Below are 22,965 nucleotides of genomic sequence, written 5' to 3' on the forward strand. Positions count from 1 at the left end.
GATTATTTTATCCCATAAAAATGATAAATTCTAACAATAAATTTGCAGTATGTATTTTTGGAATCTTCTCCATGTATTATGTTATTATATACTTTTGAATAGTATAGTGAGAGTGATTTGAAATTGATAAATATTGAAAGAGAATTGTCAAAACCAACTGTTTATATTCTAGGGAGCCATAAGGGTGAGTGTGAGCAAAATGCTCACGCGCGACCACTGACGTTCAGCAAGTCCGTGGACTACTCGCATGTTAAAAAGATAATTATTCATCCTTGGCTGAAACAGCTGAGACTTTTGTCGTCTGTGGATAGTAAAAAAGTGAGTGAGCGACTTAGTATGTGAAAAATCAAAATATCGCATCCCCGAAATTCATAAGATGACGTATAGCCAGCTGTGAAATATAAGCACGCGATAATTTTAGAGAATTTTGTTCTCTTTATCAATAAAATATCGGGGCACCGAGCTTCGCTCGTTATTTTTATTCATTGATAAACAGAACCATAGCCTACTATAGATAGAGTGAGCCACGACAGAACACAATTCTCTCAAATGATCGTGTTTATAAAATTATAGTCTATTACAGCTGGCTATACGTCAGCTTAAGAATTTCGGGGATGCGATATTTTGATATTCCACAGAATCACTCGCTCACTTTTTACCATCCACAGACGACGAAAGTTCTTGAGCCGTTTTCGAGATCCGTTGATCATGAATAATCAGATAACCAGATATAAAAATATAAACAGATATACAGAAATTGCTTGCTTAATATAATAGGATAAAAAAAACGAGCGAAGCTCGATGCCCCGATATTATCCATTATATTTTGTAGCATTCATATATAGGGATGGGTATCGATACATCGATGTTTAAAAACATCGATGTTTCAACATCAAACATCGATGTTTTTAACATCGATGTTTTTCACTTATCGATGGTTCTACCTAGACATCGGTCATCCGATGTTTTTCCCAACTAAAAAGTGAAAACAACTCTAATTTTTTAATTTGATACAAGTTTTTTTTTTGTTTGAAGAGGATTATCTTGAGAGCAATAAGCAATAGTAACAGAATTACAATCATTATCTCTAACATATTTAGTGTAGTATTCTGTTTAGTGTTTTTTGTGAATATAGATCACTCTTGTTAAAGATCTCACATAAGTTTTGATTTCCTGCAGATTGCTATTTTTATTTTTCAATCAGACTCTGTATTTTTATGTGAGACTGTTGAATACTCTTGAAGATTTACATTACTTCTGTGGCTCGTGTCAAGGTTAGATAGTTAGTTATTTAGAATTGAATTTTTCAAATTTTTATTCAAGTAAGTTACAATACATTCTGGTTCATACACGAATCTACAATAAATTACAGTACAACAGCCAATTATGCAACAAATTTCACATATTATGAAAACTTATTAATTACAATGAAGATTGAATGCAACATTAGAATATTGATAATATAGTATTGTAATATAACTACATAAATCAGCGGTGTTTCAACAATGAATAAATGATAATTTCAATGAATAAATATACACCCCACTATATATTATATGTGTTGGGGTATAAGTAATTAGTTGCTTATTGCGTGTAATAATTACTATTTACAAACTTCATTCACTGATATGGGATTAAAGTTTTTTATAATAAAATTAATAAAAATGTATAATACAAACAAACAAAATTATGGAATTAGTAAATAAATATTAATGTTCTATTAAGGATAATAATAAAGGTTATTTTTAGAAAAATGAAAAACAGTAAAGAGTGGAATGAAGAATAAATAGTTTCAATATTTACAGTCTAACTAAATTTTCACAATTTTCCACTCCAATATCAACCAACCAGGAAAATAAACTTTTCTTGAACCTGTGTCTATTGAATTCTTCCCTAATGTAACTTGGTATTGAATTATAAATTTTTGGTCCCAAATATGTGTAGTTTCTTTGCCCAAATGTAGTGTTCATCCTTGGTACTATTAATAAGAGGTCGGATTCTTTGTTTCTTAGGAAGAAAGAGTTTTTTCTTACTACAATAATTATTTCCTCAACATGTGTTTAACACTAATTAATCTAGCTCTGGAAAAGAGGTCCTCGTATTGTAAGGAGTGCAGATATCCATATAAAAAAACTTAATCCATTTTCATTTCCTAAAAAATCTATCAGGTATTGAATGAATACGATATGAGTATCAATGATTGCTAAAATTAGCTTAGGGTGAAATTTCAAGACCGAATCCTCAAGGATATCCCGAGAGGTTTCAGACTAAACCATGAAGATGACAAATCTTGTGAACTAGAGTTGATGTATCTTTCTAGTCACAATCTGACTTCAATTATTCGAAAGACTGTTACTTGAATACCACAAGTCCAAAATTGCTGTGATTCCAGTTAGTAACTGTTAAAATATTGGAGCAATAGCTCCAGATAAAATTGTAATTACTTTAGAAGCTCTTTTTGTGCTCTACAATCTGAGATCAGGTATAGCGATCTATCTCATATTCCAGGTACACCTGACAACAATGCTCCTTGTATTGTGAAAAACACCTAATTTTCAGCTTCAAGCATCATCACCAACTACATTGTCCTCACATTGATATTTTGCACAACGACATAAGTTCTTGAGATTATGTTCTATGAGAATCACCCATAAGATACACTTCATTTCAGTATTCCCTAGTGGAGAGGCGCGCTTAAGGACACCTCAAGGATCAAAATTTCAAACACATAACTTTTGACACAATGCTCAGATTTCATCGTACTACACTTCATCCTTCTCGGTTCGTCACGGCGGTTCAAAATCATGCATAATAAGTCAAATTCGGGCGAAAAATGGAAAATTTATTGTTGAGTTTACTTAAGCCCACATTCCAATACACAGAAAATGACCAATTTCTATATTCAAAGTTGCATGTCTTGTGAAATACTTCTGATAAAATTTCCAAATCTAGTAAGAATGTGAAAATTGTCCCCCTCTACTCACTCCAATAAATAATACTTTCGATTCCAAAACAATTTAGAAGTTAAGATTTTAAAAATGGCGATTTCAGTTTTTGCATTTTTTTTTGTAATTTTACTGTTGATCAAGAGTTTCTAAAACGAGTCTGATACATCATAGAAACTTATGATTGATTACAAATTGTAGATAAATTCATCCTCTACGAGCTCAGTTGCCTGAAATACATATTGAATCACTTTTCGCTATCATAGAACTGCCAAAACCGTTAATATGAGAAAAATATCTACAATTTCCGGATTTTTTTCAACAATCAAATCTCACTTTACGAACAAATTTTTTCATGAATTGTTTACAGCAGATGAAATAGAAAATTCTATTGTACATTTCAAGATCATAAAATAATTTTTATAATAAGGGGTTACCGAGATACATAACTTTGAATATAGAAATTGGCCATTTCTTATGTATTGAATATGAATAAGTACCTACACTCAACAATAAATTTTCAATTTTTCGACCGAATTTGACTGTTGATGCATGATTTTGAGCCGCCTTGGCGAGCCGAGAAGAATGAAGTGTAGTACGATGAAATCTGAGCATTGTGTCAACAGTAAATTATGAATGTTTGAAATTTTGATCCTTGAGGTGTCCTTAAGCGTGCCTCTACTAGGAAATACTGAAATTAAGTGCATCAAACGGGTGATTCATACCCATGAACTTATGTCATTGAGCGAAATATCAATGTGAGGACAAAGTAGATGGTGATGATTGTTGAAGCTGAAATTTAGGTGTTTTCCACAATACAAGGAGCATTGTTGTCAGGTGTACTTGGAAATCTATATGACATAGAGCGCTCTACCTGATCTCAGATTTTATAGCACAAAAATACGCCTAGAGGGATTTTGAAATATACATCTAAATTGTAACAATCGGAAGATATTGTTGATTAGAAACTAAAATTCATCAAAATTGATTTTTTCTTCAAATTTTACTCATTTTTGAAAAATTATAACAAAGTACTCATTGGAGATAGAGAGTTCCGAGTGATCTAATTTTTTTCATTTATAATTATATAATCTTTGAGAGATTTGGCAGTAATAGCTGAAAACTGGAAAATACGAGGTTTTTGGGCTATCTTGTATCTAGCACAAGGAAATCTTGCATGAAGAAATTGGTTCTGGACTTCTCTCATGTACCCAAATAATATATTAAAAAATCAGAACTACAATATAAATTGCAAGCACACCCCCTTTTTTATGTCTATATTGACTGGACTAATAGTATCATCCATAAAAACGTAGGGCGATAAACGATGTTTAAAAACATCGATGTTCGAAAACATCGATGTTTACTGTTCGATGTTTTTCACTTATCGATGTTAGGATGAAAAAAACATCGATGTTCAAAACATCGATGTTTTGTCTTTCGATACCCATCCCTATACATATAGTTTTGAACTATCAACGTATTTTGAAGTAAATTCAAGAATTGAATTGAGCAAGAATTTAATTTCGTACTCCATCATGAAAAGAAGAAGGAGAATCTTAAAAGCCAATATCATTGAATTGTAAGTAGCATTGATAGAGAATACTATCCCATTGGAATCATTAATATAAATATGAACTCTTATGAAATTATTCAATATCTTTTAGAGAAAAAAAATATTCTTATCAACTAAAGCCTCTTCAATAGAACACTTCATGCTCTGGAGCACTCTGCCTCACAGACAGAAGAAAGTGTTACCATCCCAAGCTATTATTGACCACAAGTACGCGCCTAGCTTAACAATCAAGTAGTATCGTCAGGAAACTTTTAATTAAAACACTTCATGGAAATGATAAAAAGCAGGAGCTTGGATCTCTAGAAAGCTTATAACCCATCTGAGTGCAATCTTTACAGCAACAATAATTAGACTGGAATAAACTTTTCGAATGCTGCAGCATTCACTGTACGGTAAGATGGAAATGTTATTCATTATTCTGTTTCTTTGCTAATGAATCCTTTGAGAGTATAGAATAATAGCAAGAGAGTTGTTATCAGAGTACGATGAAATAGGAGATTCAATGAGAATGAAATTCAGGAATATACGTGTGTTATTCAAAAACCATGCACACTTCTGTGAAACAAATGGAATACTTTTTGTTTCAGCACATAAGATTACATTCATTCAATTTTCCACCATTAAAAGATTCTTCCAATTAGAAAAAATGTATTTATGTTTACAAGAAGGTATTCATGAAATTTTTCGCGATGTTACCTATATAAGTTTTTCGCTGGTTCATGAAAAATGTCAATACCTACCTGCGGGCGGGTTCGAACAAACGAATCATGCAGCGCTAGCAGAGGGTACTGCTGTGTACTCGGTCAATCTGTTTACATGAATAGTTATTTTTAGTTTATTCCAGTTACATGAGATACAATAATACAAATTATTTTAAACCAATAATACAGTAATCAAATTACACCTACACTCTAATAAACCAATCCATGTATTTTCAACTTGTTAAATCGATCGATAATAATATATTATTCCGCTCTAAATATGGAAAAATGTTTTTTATCGGATCTTACTCCTGGATTTCGTCAATACATTTTCAATCGATTATTGATATTGAGCATTATTGTTGAAGTTGATTATCAGGTATGCACTGGTGAAATTATGCATATAGATGTTTACAAGAGTGGGACAGATCTGGAGTATTATGTACATTCACATCCAACTCCCAACTTCATAATTCATAATTATTTAATCGATCATTATTTATTAATGTAATCCTGATCCATCCTGGCAATCAGAAATTCCATCTCTTTGAAAATTCACTGTTACCTGGGAATAAAAGTCAATCTTTGCAAAGCCATATTCACCAGTTCCACAAGCTTCATTGATTGGATTGCTCGGTTCACATGAGCATATGCTATGGAAATGGTATATCGTTGCTTCGTTGGAAAATATTATCCATCTACTAATCAGTAATCACTTTATAACCTGATAACAAGATCCGTTCAATAATCGTTTCGAAATTCTAATCAGACTCGCAAGCGGAAATTAACAATTTGCTGGATTAATTAAAGCTTAGCAAAGTTAATGGCAATGATATGGATGACTAAGTGTATGTGAGCCGTATGTAGGTAGCATAGTGATAATCGCATCAGTTTTGGGCTAGGTCGAGACTCGGCATTTTGTGACCCGATTATTCAATGAATTGCAACAGGAAGATTAGCGCTCCGGTCCCCAACATTCAGTGCTATTCAAAGTTTTTGAGCATTATCAATGGGATACAGGATGATATACCAGTTTTCCAACACAATTATTGTAATGCAGTTATCATCCTCCCAATGCTACAGCAAAATTTAACAGGACATAGTTGATTTATCAATGAATGGAATTGAATATAAAAGGATCCATAACCAAAAACACACTTTCAAAATTGGAATATTATAGAGCCTTGGAAGCAGTAGTGACCATTCAAGAAGTTTTCAACCTTATTCACTTACGGGTCCTAGGTAGGTAGGCTACTTATTCCAAAGCGTAACGATCCATCGCCACTGTACCTACACACATTAGAGGGTAATTGGATGGTTTCCATTTATTCCCTCCCGACCCACATATAAATATTCCACCAGCTTAGTTCCACTCGAGCTCTTCGCACTTGAAAAGTTTACAGCACTCCAATTCTCGCATTCAAAACTGAACTCATACTAATGGCGTTGATAGCAATTGTGAACTTTGTTATTCCGGGTGTTAACTGTTGCTCTATGATTACGGATTCTATAATACTCTATTATAATTCTTCATTCACAAATGGAAGAGAATGATGGTGTATTTTTAGTATTGAGTTTCTAACTGTTTTGAATCCAAGTATAAAATTCAATAAATAAATGTTCCTCCCTCAAACAAGAAGAGAATACAAGACACAATTTGGCTTCAATTCAATTCTCAATCGATTGGCAAAGAATAAAAAATCAAACCATTACCGAAAAATAAAACTACAGTATATTCATAATATAAAGTTCAAACATTGCTGAATACAACTGCTCTTGAATATCTTTACGTATGCGATTACATCCATAGATTAACAGATATTCTATGATTTTCTCTAGATTTAAATATGACTAGCAGGTGACTTGTGTTTCACAAGGGAGTGCTTAAGGCACTTGAAATTGACAAACTGAAAACGTTCTGAAATCTTGAAGAATCGGAAATAGACCTATAACCATCCTTGGTAAATCAAGAATCTATATGCTGAATTTCAAGTTAATCAGTTCAGTAGTTCAGACGTGATAATGCATTATCCGTGAATTCTCTACCCCGTACATGTATAAGCCTATTCTTCACTTTATCATGTTATAGACGATGTATCTTCCTGATTCATTGATCACGACATGAACAAGCACTCCATGATGGAGTTCAAGCTTCTCAATAATTATCTGAAGGATAGAAATATTACACAATATTAATTAATCTATATAATAAGAGAGAGTAGGGTTGTGTTTGTTTGTTTGTTCGTGTGTTCGTTTGATCGTTTTTTCGCATCAAAACATGTCAACTTGTGGATTGCATACCGGAAAAACGGGAATGATTTAGATCTCCAAATTATGCACATAGATTCTAAAGATATCAATCTCATGCACCTGAAAGCCCAAATTTCAATTTTCCTTCTAGATTTTTCAGAATTGATGTTCGAATTCCATCAATGGTACATACGATTTCATAAAAAATCACCAAATCATTATGGTCGAAATTAAAAAAGGAACATCTGTTTCTATTATTGCTTTCTACCTGATACCACTTAACCTCAATAATATTGTTTTGATAATCATTGATGAATATTTTTGATAATAATGATAATTATTTATTATAAATATGATAATAGTATTGTTCTTATGATGAAAATATTTTTTCATTTCCACAAATTCTGTATAATAATACTAGCAGGAACCCGTGCTTCGCAAGGATCTATTTTCAAAATTGATAATCTGAAAACTTGACGTAATGAAATTTTGAAGAATTGAAAATAGGCCTATAACCATCCTTGGTTGATTAAGAATCTAGCCTATATGCAAAATGTCAAGTTGATTAGTCCAGTAGTTCAGACGTGATAATGCGTCAAACATAATTTTCCTATCCCGTACATGTATAAAGCCAACTCTTTATTTTATTATAAATATGGTTAACGACTGCAAGAGATAGGAGTGTGGAACAGAATAGTTGTGAAACTATGATAGCCCCAGAAGTTTCTCGAACACAATAGTAGGTACTACATGAACTTTTTGAAAGTGATTTAAAAAAAAAGTTGAAACAACAGAACTGAAAGTTGTCAACCTATCATTCTACCTCCATTTAGAGAGTTCGATTCTTGTTGGCAAGAAACATGTTATTCAACGCAGAAATCATTGTTAATTTACTAAACTATAGGATAAGTTGAATAGTTTCCCTTTCAGGGGGAGTTTTGACAACCCACAAAACTCATTTTTCATTTGAGGAAATATCGTAAAGGTGCATAGGATCTTATTTTTTGTTCAGCTTGCCAAAATACCCCTCATTTCAATATTAAATTTTTTGACTGACTCTACAGTGAGTCAATAATTCTATCATGGCTCGAATAATTTTGAAATTGTAATAAAATAAAAATGGTAGAGAATAATTAATTCATGTGAATGTCAAAGGCATATTAACTGCATGCGTTTTTGTATTGCCGATACAGCATTGATAAAACTGTAGACGTTTATTTAGCAGTCTCAAAAAACTGTTCTAGCTAAAAAATTAATAATCCATACATTGGGCCTATACATTGCATCAGGAAAATGAAGTTCAAAACTATGGTTTTCCTAAACATATGTTGTTGACATAATTTCTTTGGTGCAGCTGTTTCACATTCGCCATATTATTATACAAAGCTTGTGGAAAAAATATTGATTATCAAAACAATACTTTTATTATATTAATAATAATATTAAACATATTTATCAATTATCAGAACAATATTATTGAGGTTGAGTGGAATCAGGTAGAAAGCAATAACAGAACAGATGTTCTTTTTTGAATTTCTATCATATTATTTTGTTATTTCCAATGATTACAACATATGTTAGAATATCACATGTCAATAAATAAATTATTTCATTTCCATATGGCACTCACCTTACCATTCTCATAACCTTACTTAATAGGATCCTTTTTCATCCTTTGAAACCCTTAGAGGCAATATATCTCAAAATCCGTTCTTAGTGCGCGTCTAGCATGTTTGAAGAATATTTGTGCAAAGTTTCAAGTCTGTAGGACAATTAGTTTGAGCTGTAGTGAGATTTTACATCAACATTTTCGAAAAATGTCCTCTCCTGGACCCCCCTGAGCTCCTGATCGAAATTTTTCTGCATAGATCTAATTTTTTTTCGTAGCTGAACAAAAAAGTTCCTCATGACTTTGCTGTGCAATGAGCGGTTAAAAAGTACAAAATTTTGGGGGGGCCCTAGCTCCCTCAGGGGTGCAAATTTCTGAAAATCCTTTCTTAGTGGATGTTTTCAGGCTACCATAAATAATCGTGCAAAATTTCAAGTTTTTAGGCTCAGTAGTTTGGGCTGTGGTGTGATTTCAGTCTGTCGGGGCTTAGCCTTTTATAAGTATAGAGAAGAAGAAGAAGAAGATGGTGAATGTGGAACAGCTGCATCAAAGAAATTATCTCAAAAACATCTGTTTAGAAAAAACCCTTAGTTGCACGTAAATCGGTTGACATTATCACGATAAAATGCTATACTTCAATAATTGAAATTAGCACTAACCAGTGCATTTTGGTTGTACAAAAAATAAATTTCAAGCGATAACGCCGATTAAACTAATGGATGTAAAAAAAATTTAACAGGCAATTCGCGGGGAATTAAATCCAACTAACGCCGATTAGGTACCTACTGATATCTGTCTTCCAAAATAAGTTTTTGGTAAAAAACAACTACAGAATTCAAATCATGAGCTAAACATATGGATGAATTTCATCCGTTATAGAAAAGAGTATTCATAGTCCAGTCAAATGGTCGTTTTTCAGGAAACAGCCCAGAAAGAATTTTTCTCGACGGTTCCATATGTATTTTGGGGCGCTGAATTCGAATCTGAAATTTTCTGACACGCTAGAGGGCGGCTTCACCCCTAAAACCCCCAAAAAACCCAGAAATTTCAGACTTTTTTCAATTTTCCCATTTTATTTCGTAAACCTTGAGTTTCTCAAGAAAAATCATCCTTGACAAAATTTAAGAGAATAGAATTTTCAATAAATTGAGTAATTACGCAGGATTCTACCGTTTCTGGTTCCGGAACTACGAATTTTCAAAAAAGGGGTATTTTTTAAGGGGTTTTCAAAATTATGCAAATCTACCACTTCTACCCTATACAACTTGGATATTTTTCTAGTATGGATAAAAAACCACACTTCTCGTGAAAGAACAATTCATTATGAACAGGGTTCCTTGGGAATTTTCAAATTTATTAGTTGAGTTTTATCTGAAGTGTTTCACAAGATACGCAACTTTGAATATGTGAGACTGTGGAAATGACTAACGTATCAAAAATCTTTCGCATATTCAAAGTTGTAATTCTCACACTCAGTGAACGAATAATAAAGAAAGAAGACAGACCAGTGTTAGTCAACAGAACAACAGACTGGGAAGCTTTCAAAGTGGATTTGGAGAATGAAATCAACTTGAATATTTCACTTAGAACTGCTGAACAGTTAGATGAAGCCGCAGAAAATTTCATGTGGCAAATCCAGAAATCAGCCTGGAAAAACACTAGACAAACACCAGGAAAACAAAAGGATGCAATTACCCACTGGAGATTCGACAACTTGTTTTAGAGAAACGAAGGGCAAGAAGAAGATGGCAACAAACTCGTGATCCTGCTGACAAAAATATATTGAATAACAAAACACAACAATTGAGAAGAGAGATAAGGAAACTAACTGAGGAGTCCATTAATAACTACCTTCAAAATTTGACAGCTGATGCCAGTACAGATTATTTATTATGGAAAGCAACAAAAAGAATTAAGCGACCAATATCACAATCCCCTCCAATCAGAAAACCAGATGGCACTTGGGCAAGAAATAACAGAGAAAAGGCAGATATATTTGCTAATCATCTAGAAGAAATCTTTCAGCCAAACAACATTCAATCTGAAATTGATTCTGAAGAAGATATAATAGATGATTTAGATACAGAGATTGATCTAGTTTCTATGAATGAGGTTCAAGAAGAAATAAAAAATAATCTGAATACCAAAAAATCACCTGGGTTTGATCTGATTACAGGTGAAATCTTGAAGAAACTTCCAAGGAAAGGTATTATCATGCTAGAATAGAATAGAATGTTTATTTTCGCCAAAATTACATAATAGTTACAAAACAAGAATGATTTGGCACAGCCAGCAAAGTTAAACTTGTGCGCTAGCTGTGAGTCCATAAAGCAAACAGTACGAAGTAGCCTATAGCAATACTGAAAAATGGAAAAAATATATACCTATGTAATAAATATTATAGTAATGCTTATTGTAAATAATACAATGATAAGAATTGAATAATTTCGTGTTAAAACCAATTATACAGGTGATAACCAAAAACAAGTCATACAGCCTACATTTAAATCTTCTAAATGCAAACTAATGAAGAAGAATACAATAAAAAATGAAATTTTCAGTTGTGAGCACATCCCAGTGCTTAATCAATTTTCATAAATAATACAAAAGATAGAAAGACATTCAAAACTCGAAAGAATCATGAATAGATTTATTAACATTTAGGCATTGTAAAATATATATTCTGCTCAACCCATACATTTATTTCCTTGATAAGTGCTCTAGTAATTTTTGAATTTATTAGTTTTATCGGAATTTTGTTTGAAAATATATTGCAAAGATAGGTGAATTGGTGTCGACAAACTACTAGTTTTATTAAGTTGATATTGAAATTATTTAAGAATATAAAAAAATGTAAATAAAATGTGAATAAAAATGTAAATATGCTAACATATTTATTCAATGCATCACTCCGATTACAGCATTTTCCTCCAATTTTGAAGGTGGCAGAAGTTATTATGCTGCAAAAGCCTGGGAAATGTCCTCAAGAAGCAAAATCGTACCGCCCAATATCTCTTCTACCTGTAATTTCAAAGCTTTTTGAGAAATTGCTAATGAAGAGATTGGCTCCCATCATAAGTAGCAGGAATCTGATACCAGCCATTCTGATACAATTTGGTTTCAGGCAGAAGCACTCAACCCTGGACCAAGTACATAGAATCACTAATGTAATAGAGAATTCATTATAGAAAAAATGTATATGCTCAGCAATCTTCCTTGATGTGGCACAGGCATTTGACAAAGTGTGGCATGAAGGACTGATCAATAAACTTCATAAAATTCTCCCCACTCCACTTGTAAAACTTTTAAAATCGTACATCACTAACAGATTGTTCAGAGTAGAACAAGGTGATGACGTCTCTGAATTAAAGGAAATGAGGGCTGGAGTTCCACAAGGTAGTGTTCTTGGACCAGTTCTTTATGTGCTGTACACAAGCGATCTTCCTGAATTGGATGCAGTGACAATTGCTACTTTTGCTGATGATACTGCAATACTGGCAGAAGGGGAAACAGTACAAGAAGCAGCCACAAAACTACAGAATTCTAGCAACAAATTCAGTGACTGGACAAAGGAATGGAGAATCCGATTGAATGAGATGAAGTCCATTCATATCAACTTCACAAACAAAAATATCAATGATCCGATTCGTATAAATCTGAATGGGAATGTAGTACCACACAGCAACACAGCAAAATACCTTGGAATAACTCTGACGCCAAGTTGAAATGGAAAGAGCATATCAAGATGAAAAGGAGTGAGCTGGGACTCAAATACAGTAAAATCTATTGGCTGTTGGGCAGACAATTACAACTCTCATTGGACAACAAAATATTGATTTATAAACAAATTCTAAAACCTGTCTGGACGTATGGAATTCAGCTTTGGGGCTGCTGTAGAACATCTAACATCAATCAGATCAAACATTCCAAAACAAAGTCCTGCGGAACATGGTGAATGCGCCCTGGTACATAAGGAACAGCGATTTGCACCGAGATTTACACATCCCCTATGTGACCAGTGAAATAAGACGATTGGCAGCCCATCATGAGTCACGTCTTCATCAACACGACAACAACGAAGTCATCCAACTCCTAGACAGCACTAAACTCACAAGGAGGTTGAAGAGAACAAAGCCCTTCGAGTTGGTGTAGTGCTAGTGAAGTGAAAAAAGTATAAATTGAATAAATGTGTAGCGAAAGAATTTAAAGTAGAAGAATTATAGATTAGAACTGTAGGCTTCACTGGAAGACTTTAGCAATAGAAATTAATATTTTAGGATAGGAAATAAGAGAACAAAATTAATGGTTAGTCCTAGTGACTAGTTTTAATGGAAGTAATAATAAAAAAAAATATTCAAAGTTGCGTACCTTGTGAAACACTTCAGATAAAAAATTGAAAAGTAGTCAAGGTTGTAGAGAATTTCCTCCTCTTTTCGCTCATATAGATCGTTTTTCTTGTTCCAATACCAATCAAAAGTTACAGCCAATTGAAAAGAATGATTATTGTCATTTTCTCATGTTTTCTGCGATTTTACTGTTATTCAAGAGTCTCTAAAACGAGTATGATACATGATGGAAACTTGCGATTGGTCTGAAATGATAGGAAATTACAAATGCTCTATAAGCTACGTTGCCTCAAACTCATCTTGCATGACTATTTTATCATCGAAAAACTGTCGTGACTGTGAAAATGAGGAAAATATCGCAAATTACTTGATTTATTGAATCGAACGTATCTTACCTCACGATTATATTTCTACAAAATTCATCTACCTCACATGAAAGAGGAGATTCTGTTCTTCAAATCAAGACCAAGTGTCATTTTTTATCATTTCGGGTTACCATAAGATACACAGTTTTGAATATGGAAATTGGCCATTTTCCTGTGTATTTAAATAGAGGCTAAAATACACTAAAAGACGAATTTATTATTTCTTCATCAAATTTGATTTGATGTGATTATTCTGTCAAAAGTTATTGGTGTTTAAAGTTTTGATCCTTGACATATCCTTATGACGTACCCCCTACTGAAATTAAATGTTTCTAACGGATGATTCTCATAGAAAATAACCCTCGTGGGATGATTTCAGCCGGAATATGTATTTTTTCCGTTAGGAAGGCCTTGAAAAGGTATTATAATAAAAAATTTGTATTTTGGCTGTAGGACATGATTTCATATTTTTGAGTGTATTCCCCCTCCCACCACTAATAAATTTGAAAATTCTTAAGGAATCCTGTTCATAATGAATTGTTCTTCCACGAGATGTTTGGTTTTTTATCTATACTAGGGAAATATCCAAGTTGTATAGGGTAGAAGTGGTAGATTTGCATAATTTTAAAAGCCCCTTAAAAATACCCTTTTTTTGAAAATTCGTAGCTCAGGAACCAAAAATGGTATAATCCTGAGCAACGATTCAATTTATTGAAAACTCCATTTTCTTTAATTTTATCGGGAATGATTTTTCTTGAGAAACTCAAGGTTTACGAGATAAAATGGGAAAACTGAAAAAAGTCCGAAATTTCTTGGGTTTTGAGGGTGAAGCCGCCCTCTAGCGTGTAAGCAAATTTCAGATTTGAATTCAGCGCCACAAAATACATATATGGAACCGTCGAGAAAAATTCTTTTTCCTCCACCTACTATCAAAAGTCTCATTTTACACCCTGGAATCGAATACTAAAGTACTACTTTTCCTCCCATGGGACTAAAAATAATTCCCAGCGGGAAAAGTGATCACTTTTACTCCCAAGGGAGTAAAAATAAACCCATAAGATTAACATGGGAAGAAGTCCGACAACGCTGCGATTGAAGAATGAGGAATGTGGCAACACTGTCGTGGTCGGTAGAGGAAAAGTAAAAGAGCTCTATTTCGATCTTTGGAATATTTTAGCTCTAGGAAATAAGTAGCTCTATTTCGATTGTTAGGTTATGTTCAACCGTTGGTGGATATGAAAAAGTACACACCTCTAATGACGTTAGAGGTGTGTACTTTTTCATATCCCCAACGGTTGAACATAACCTAACAATCGAAATAGAGCTGAAATAGTGTGAAAGCGTGAAGATGTAGTAAAATTATTCATTGTTATAGGTATTGGTGTAGGTGGAGGAAAAATGTTGTGTGCATCACGGGACTAAAGTACTTATTCTCCCTCAGGGAAATTGTCGCCCTCGGCTACGCCATCGGGCGACAACAGTTTCCCTCAGGGAGAAAAAGTTGCACTTTAGTCCCTAGATGCACAAATAACTATCGGGGCTGTTTCCTGGAAAACGACCATTTGACTGGACTATTAGCTGGTATTAACATTCAAAATTAGATCCTGATTTTTGAGGTTAGTTTTCGATCTGGTTTGTTTGCAGATAGCACGGCACTGGCGACAGACAGAACATTTTAATGGCGCATGCGTAATGAATAGTCACCACTTCAATAACATAACCTCACTTTTTGCCATTTGTTTAGAATAATAATTTTAATAACATCACTGTCGGATAAATCACAGGGTTGCCGGATTATTAAACCGTTAAAATATTGGTTAGTTAACAGGAAAACTCAATCGGAATTGAAAACTATCCGATCTTTGTGGAACAGGAATGAATTTATGTAAAACTAACGCGGATTTGTTAATCGGTGTTAATGTCCATATTTAACAGACGTACGTGCAACTGGCCCATAGTTTTGGAACTTTGGTTTCCTGATGCAATGTTTAGGCCTACACGTGGCATGCATTATTAATTTTCCAGCTAGAACAGCTTTTAAAGGCAAAGTGCTAGATAAACGTCTACAGTTTCATCAATGCTGTATCGGCAATATGAAAATGCATGCAGTTGATATGTCTGTGAATAAAGGTGTTGATATTTACATAAAGAAATTATTCTTTTTCATTTTTATTTAATTAAAATTTCAAAATTATTCAAGCCCTGATAAAATGACGGACTCACTGTACAGTCAGTCGAAAATTTTAATATTGGAATGAGGGGTATTTTGGCAAGCTGAGCGAAAAAATAAGGTCATATGCACCATTTCATTATATCTTCAAATGAAAAATGAGTTTTGTGGGTTGTCAAAACTTCCTCTGAAAGGGCAACTATTCAACTTATTATATCTTATAGTAAAATAACAATGATCATTCATCCATCTTCTATACTATATGTCATTGTCTAATGATCATTATCTTCTATACTATAATAGAGGAAAGAACTGGATTATACACCTATACAGGTGTAAAGTATAGGAAAATTATGTTTGACGCATCATCACGTCTGAACTACTGGACTGATTAACTTGAAATTTTGCATATAGATTCTTGCTTAACCGAGGATAGTTATTTTAAATTCTTCAATATTTTCATCAAGTTTTCAGTTTGCAAAGTTTTCAATTATTTGTCATGCTTTCAGTTGTTGTAAGGAAGCAGCAGAACATTTCTCTTAAAAGAGAAATTAGAAGATAGGTATGATTGGGGATCCTTTTCGAATGATAAAAACTGGTTTTCCTCGCACCCAAATTCTATCCGCCATTTTGGAACCGCCATTTTGAATCCAAATTCTTTTTCCAATTGAAAGGTGGTCATATGATACATGATCCCGATACAGGATTTCCAGAGAAAAGGTATGGTGAAAATCGCACATCGATATCTCAAACCTTTCAAAATCTATTCTCATTCATTACCTTTAGTATAGTAAAGAAAATGATATATCCATCTATCTATCATCTTCTATATTATAATAAAGGAAAGAACTAGCTTAAACACGTGTAGAGGATAGGAAAATTATGTTTGACGCATCATCACGTCTGAATTACTGAACTGATTTACTTGAAATGCTGCTTATAAATTCTTAATCAATCGAGGATTCTTAAAGGCCTATTTTCAATTCTTCTAGATTTCATTACGTGAAGTTTTAAAATAGACCCTTGCGAAGCACGGGTTACCTGCTAGTAGCATAATAGAACTCAACTCAATTGTTCTTGATTCTCACTAGCGTATCCTTCACTTCGTTGGCGAAATGTGGAGTATCATAAACTTCAGAGCGATTTATAGCAGCTGGATAAAAGAATTATCAATTCGATCATGCTTCGATATTATCTATATATATATATATATATATATATATATATATATATATATATATATATATATATATATATAAAATATATATATAAAAGCGAAACGGCACTCACTCACTGACTGACTGACTGACTCACTCGCTCACTCACTCACTCACTCACTCACTCACTCGCAGAACTAAAAATCTACCGGACCAAAAACGTTCAAATCTGGTAGGTATGTTCAGTTGGCCCTTCAGAGGCGCACTAAGAAATCTTCTGGCAATATTCTAACTCTAAGGGTGGTTTTCAAGGGTTTAAACTTCGTCTTTTAGCATGTATATTCTTCTTATTTTCTTAATTATAATTGAAAAATGTCCATACCATATGTTAATATAGAAATATAATCTAGAGAGAGTACCTCTTCGAAACAGTTGCTAACTGGTAACTAAATTAATAATTTTGTCAGGTTGGCATTAAGTTGAGTTGACTTTGTTAGGTTGGCACAAGTTGAAGATTGAAATGCATTTATCGCGGAAAAATTGATTGGGCACTGGGAATATTATATCACTAGCCGTCAGGCTCGCTTCGCTCGCCATATCTGTTTAACCAGTCGTTTAGTCTGGACCCCTGACTGGATCGTCCTAACATATGATAAAAATGCTCAAATGAAAAATGCTGATCTCATGCTTGGACGATCCAGTCGTGGTTCCAGGGGGCGGAGCGCCCTGGCTAGACGGATACGGCGAGCGAAGCGAGCCTGACGGCTAGTTAATGTATATTTGTAAAATAACATCATAGTACCCTTTTTGACAAGATTTGATATGAACAACTGAAGTTGTTTTTATTTGATATTTTTTATTAAAACTTCTCAAACTATGATGCTATTCTACAAATAATAAATTTATTAGCCCTGAATATGTATACAAAAAACATATTATTGTAGAATATATTGTTGAGATGAGAACTATGTTGAACGGAATCGTGAGGATGATATTAAAGATTGATGAAATTGAAAGTTTATGTTCCAAAATTTCTCCGTCAAAATTTCAAGTTGTCACAGGTTTCAATCCAAAAACTAGGACCAAAGAGAAACGATAGCATAATACGCTATTGTTCCTCTTTGCTAGGACATATAAAAGATATTGGTCCTCAAAACATGAATTGAATCAAAACATTAGTCCAAATATCATGAGTTTATTCTATCAAAGTATTGATATATTGTCATTATATTGATTATCCACATTATTTGAAATTCAAATCTCCAACATATTTTAAGTGGTGAAAGGAATAGAGGTGGATGGTGAACATGTAGATGAACATTGTTCATCACCACAATCGTAAGCGTATTCAGTCCAATATCGGTGACAAATCGGATTTGATTTGAGTAGCCTATGATGGAAACCCAGTGCTTCATAACTCTGAAAGGCAGAAACACTAGGTTTGTGAAATTACTAACAGACATTTAGCTTGAAGCTGCAGAATGTCGCATGATATAAACAGAGGTTACCGCTGTGTTTAGACTTCAAAGAGATATTATGTTCGCTGCAGCTTCTGGAAACGACAAATTTCATTCTGCAATGCTCCATACACAACCGTGCCCTTGTTTATACAGTTCGCCACAAGACACAAACTTCAAATAGCATCATGAAAATTTCAGGTGAGTTAGCAACGAACAATTGGAATTTGTATAGCTGGATCCCGAATACAACAGCGAATAAGCGTGGAGAATTGACATTTGACCTTTACTCTGATGCTCACCATTTGAAGAGCTAAACCAATGTTGCATAATATAATCAGATAATACTGGGTTATGTGATTCATCTGCATCTCTATAGAAAGTTGCACACTGAATATCATCAGTATTCTCATTATTTTATGATTAAGTTGAGAAAATTGTTGAATTAAAAATTGATAATTTTGCATTCTCATTCATAAAGATTATGTGGCGAACAGTAAAAATATGAATATGAAATTCAATTCATTGTAATTTTTAAGAATTTTAAGAAAATATACAAATGATTTTTGATATAGTCAGAATTGAATGACGCGTGATTCTTTATTATTTACTGAATGAGAAATACAAAATCAAACTCAATATCTATACACACTAGAACAGTATAGATGATTTGATCTCGTTATCTTCTCAACTCAGGCACAAATTATAAGTTACTGATTATGAAATGGGAATATCGAGTCTTCCTGTCACAATGTTTCAACTGAGTAAGTAATAAAAACCTCAAATTATCGGATTGTCCACTTATTCTTTTGTGTACCCCCCAAAAAAATTGAAAAAGATCCAAGAACATTTATTAACTAATTACACATATAATTCATATTTTCAATATGATGAATATTATTTCCTCGTACATATTGTATCTGATGAATTCAATTTTTTGTGTTGTTTCAGTAAAATATATTATTTACTTACATCCAACTGTATGTTGAGAGTTCTTTAGGGGATGGGTTAGGTTAGGAATTCATTAGGAATTCGAGAACATGATATTCATTTTAAATTTCATAAGTGATCGAACTGATGAACGTTCATTACACGCGGAAACTATTTGAAAATACTAAACACTACGTTTAAGAATTGATTTTTTAAAAACCACACAAAGACAAAAGAAAGGCTTATTCAACCCCTTTTGCAATTTCTGAGTTCGAATTCAATCACTCCAACATTGGTCAGGTGCCTTAATGAATTAACCAGATAATCCAATGTGCTTTATTCTACCCCACACTGAGCAGCCTGCTACAGGTACCAAGGAGTGGTCGACCAGCAAATGTTTAATATTGTAGCGAAAGCCTTTCAAAAACACAGTCGGCGATAAATCAACTTTGAACAGGAGGTGAAAATCAGCAAGCAGCTAGACACAGGTGGCACGTTTTACAGTTTTCCATGCAGGGGCCTCCGTGCCATTGATGGACGACGCGCGTGTGCGTATGCGTGAATCTAATTGCCGAAGGAGCCATCGATGCGTGAAGTGAAGAGTCCCGGTTTCCCGGGATGGCCTGCGGGCTGAAAGGCCATTCGACTGTGGCTAATATGGGCGGCCTTGGACCCGTAGGGTGTGTTATTTTTGCAAATCGCAATGAAAAGGCGAAAAGGATTGTTACGAATTTACAAACGGCTCGTTCGTTTCCAGCTCTGTCGTCCACTCGTTTCTCTTTCCAGCCTTTTTTCACCGGACAAAGTACAGCATCCACGGTGAATGCCGCACGAGATCCAGTCTTTTTTGCATATCTAACGGACGACAGCCGTTCAAACTGCATTGGACAGCCAGAAAGTACAAAGTTGAGAGACACATACTCACATTCACACCACTCCATCATCAAATAAATAATACCTAGGAGTAGGTTTTCAAGCCAATTATTTTCATAGTTCCGATAAATTAACTGTATTATCACCGTTATTTTCTCTGTATTATGATTATTCACCGCAGGGGTTTACAATTATTTCAGGGCTACATTTCTATTGAGAACACATTGCATTCGATCATAATGTTACTAGCATGACGTTATAAACATTTCACGTAGTAGCTGAATACTATTATTCATCAAAGTAGTAGAAAACCCAAAAATCTACTCATCAAATGGAACTCGAGTATGCTCATAACTTCAAGTCGCTTTGATTTCTAGTGGCATTGCTTGTTTTCGAGGTCAAGTTTCAATTTTTTTGTTTCAATTCGGATCGTCATGTTACTATATTTAAATCTGTCTTCTAATTTTCCTTTGTTCCTGCTGAGAACTCAACATCAATATAGGCCTACGTGCATCTGACCTTTGGCTAGAATCACGCTGGATCAAGCCTGTTTATCACCATGCCAGCATGAAGAATCTTACTGAATAGCTTGAATCAATTCTTCTCTGCATCAAGAAACGAAACATTAACCACTGGAATGCTGTCACATAGCTGATTCAAATGAATTTAGAGAAAAACCATTATATATAAATCTGATTGATACTATTCAAGTATGATTGATCGATAAAAATGAAATAAGAATATTGATAAAGATCCATCAAGCACCTCATGGAAAAGTTAACTATTTATCTTGAAGTTTACTGATGCACTCCAGCACAGATAAAAAAGGTAATACTAAGTCCTCTCTGACTCCAGATTCCAATATTCTCCAAATATTCAGGACGTTTGTATCACTTTTAAATTTACATATTATTGGATAAAAATAACTCAGTGATCGTGATGAGAATCCCATTGCACTTTGCATGAGGAGAAGCTTCTCAAATCTTATCAAGTCTCTTATCAATATTTCTTATCAATTCTTATCATGAGAACTTGAAGCAGGATGATTGTGTACTTCATTTTCTTAATTTGTTTGTGAATCAGTGATTTGAATGTTTCAAAAGGTACTGGCCATATTTATACTCCTATATCATGATTTGATCCTCCATAGTGACAATCGAATACCGAATTAACTTGCTTATCTTGTAATCCAGGTTAGAAAGTATAGTGTGCAAAAATTATCACACAATTCTGAATGATAGCCGGTTCTAAATGTCATCAAACCTTCGCTAACTTTCCTCACTCTACTCTCATCTATAATTTTTCAGTCTTTGATAACTAGAACTGGTAGATTTAGCTCGATATCAGACACGAATATTATTAATTTGTATTTATGAAGTCTCAATAGAAGTTCCAATACGGATACAGAGAGACTAAGAATATTAAGATTCCTGCTTTAGAAGTTTTCTCTTCCCAGAAGAATTTAAAGTAAATCACGTGACAGGCTCACTTAACTATGATGCGTGATGCGCACAATATTTTCATTGTTTGGAAGAGATAAAAATGATGGAAAATTCAATATCCGAGGCATATTAAAACACCAGTGGTTGGAGATGCTCACTCTACGTTTCTGCCGGGTTATTGCGTTCATAACGCTCACGATCGTGACATTAAACACCACCATAAAGTAGACAACCCTGGCGCAACAGTAACATATGTTGAGTCCACAGATAAGATTTATAAACAGCAGAAACTTGTACTTAACATTTCTCTATGAGTTCCAACTTCTCCAACCCCTTTATCAAGTCCCGGAAATATTCATTCTACAGTTTCAAAACTACTAAGAAATAAACTATAATAAATTAACAAGGAATTTCTATTCAAGGTAATAAAGGATAGTGATGTTACTTCTACTGCATTTAGTACTTTTGAATTTTTGATTGAATTATAATAATATCGAGTAAACTGGCTGGCTCAGGTCTGGTATCAGAGTTTTCAAGTCGCACCTGATAAGTTTCAGTGTGACTTGACTCAATTTCTGGCAGCCGGGACCGACAAGAAAGTGTCCATCCGAGACACGGGAGTGGCCCTGGAAAATATCTTGCCCGAGCTGGGATTCGATCCAGCATCTAATCCACTAGACTACGGCCACTTATGAACTTCAGGTTACATAAATAATTATATTGAATTCTTTAAACCTTCCAATTCTATTTCTTTTCAGACATGTCTATGCTTGTTACTATTGTCTGCCCTACTACTTATTCATATTCTCCCCTGCCAAGTTATTTAAAATGACAACTAACTATTGAAGAGAAGGAGGAAAATCTTGAAGATGAATAATGAGTTAACTGTGAACCTTGAGGATTCTCACTAGCTGATTTCCTCAGGAACAATACAATTCAAATGAGAAAATATTCATAAGAAATCGTCTTTAGAACAACAGTGGAGTTGCTAATTGAATAATATTGGAGTTTAAAGTATCCATGAGATATAATATTTATCCAGACTAGTTGTGAGACTGAAGGTGAGTTGAAATATTAAGTTCAGAAGAGCCGAGATGGATCTGCGAACAGAACGAGTAAGTTGTGGTGAAGATCGATGCCACTT

The 22,965-nt window shown here is 33.9% G+C and overlaps 1 protein-coding gene across 7 annotated transcripts in view; it reads left to right on the plus strand.

Annotated features, from left to right (window-relative positions):
- LOC111053237 overlaps window positions 1-22,965 on the plus strand; it is a 285,465-nt gene that overhangs the window by 43,270 nt on the left and 219,230 nt on the right. The gene's annotated exons all lie outside the window — the stretch shown is intronic.

The sequence above is a fragment of the Nilaparvata lugens genome, chromosome 3 (genome assembly GCF_014356525.2).
Source record: "Nilaparvata lugens isolate BPH chromosome 3, ASM1435652v1, whole genome shotgun sequence".
In the NCBI taxonomy this organism is placed as follows: Eukaryota; Metazoa; Arthropoda; class Insecta; order Hemiptera; family Delphacidae; genus Nilaparvata; species Nilaparvata lugens.